The following is a 1184-nucleotide window of genomic DNA, read 5'->3' as shown; positions in this document are numbered from 1 at the left end:
ATATTATCATTGGATTACCTTAAAAAATGTTCATGGGTCAGGTCAAGCTGGGTCTAGCTCGGACCTTACAAGCTAACCACTTTTAAGGTAGCCTGAGCCCAACCCTTGCCGGCAATTACAATGATTTATTATTAAAATAATATTTTTATACTAATATTTTAATATTATCTAGGTCATTATGTTTTTATCACTAATTAATAATTTAAAATCATCATAGTTGACATGATTTTACTTAAACCATTTTCAATCATTAAGAATTAGAATTAATTATATTTGGTATCACATGGAAACCAAGCATCATTGTATATAAAATATCAATACAATCGAATCATAATAGTTAAAAATAATGATTAATTTGCAACATTGTATCATTATCTTATTGATCTAAATTTCAAAAGGTAATTCAAAACAATTGTAGGACGAAGAAAAACGAAACAGGAAAATTTTCGATTATTAATCATAATGTGAAAGGTTAGGAGTGGCATTGGCTTGAGTCAATGCGTGTTGCATTGACGACTTGTAAAGTAAAAGCCAAAGTCAAAGTTGGCAATCCTTGCATGTTCAATCACAAGCAACAGCCAAAAAGCGAATTGAGTTTTGCTGATATTAATAAAAAGAGTTAAAAATATGTTTTGCGTTGAATTTTTTTTTTCCTTCAAAACTCTTTTTTGAAAAAGGAGGCTAAAGTTTCTCCAATAAAACTTGTATAAGCTATTCAATTTAAAAGCATGGGCTACTAACCAAAATATTTAACTCATTATTAATTTCTCTGATGTATATTTATCCAATTTAACTAGTTATACATGAGTTTCAATTGGTAAATCTACCCTCAGTTTAACCTAGTTTTAATCTCTTTGATGTACTTGGAACTAATTTGTGAGTATGGAATGGAAAACCCAAGTTAGTATTGAATTAAATATGGAGTTCAATTATCAAAAGATCAACTCCTTTATTTTCTCCCAGTTTTCAAAGTACTAATTTGATTTGGTCATTCTATAAGCATAAGTTAATTAATTGAACTTAATGTTATTAATTTGGACCTGACTCAAGTATTAATTTGGAAAAAGCTATTTCAACTCAGCATTTTGTGTAAAAAAAAATACATGTACTTAGGCTCTGTTTCGTAAGGTAAAACTATTTGTTGAAAGAAAATCTAATTTTATGTAAAATATTTTATTGAAAAA

Source organism: Theobroma umbraticum, unplaced genomic scaffold, assembly GCF_002168275.2.
Source record: "Theobroma umbraticum cultivar Fairchild unplaced genomic scaffold, ASM216827v3 scaffold_147.0, whole genome shotgun sequence".
Lineage (NCBI taxonomy): Eukaryota > Viridiplantae > Streptophyta > Magnoliopsida > Malvales > Malvaceae > Theobroma > Theobroma umbraticum.
Note: the sequence above shows the minus strand (reverse complement) of the source record.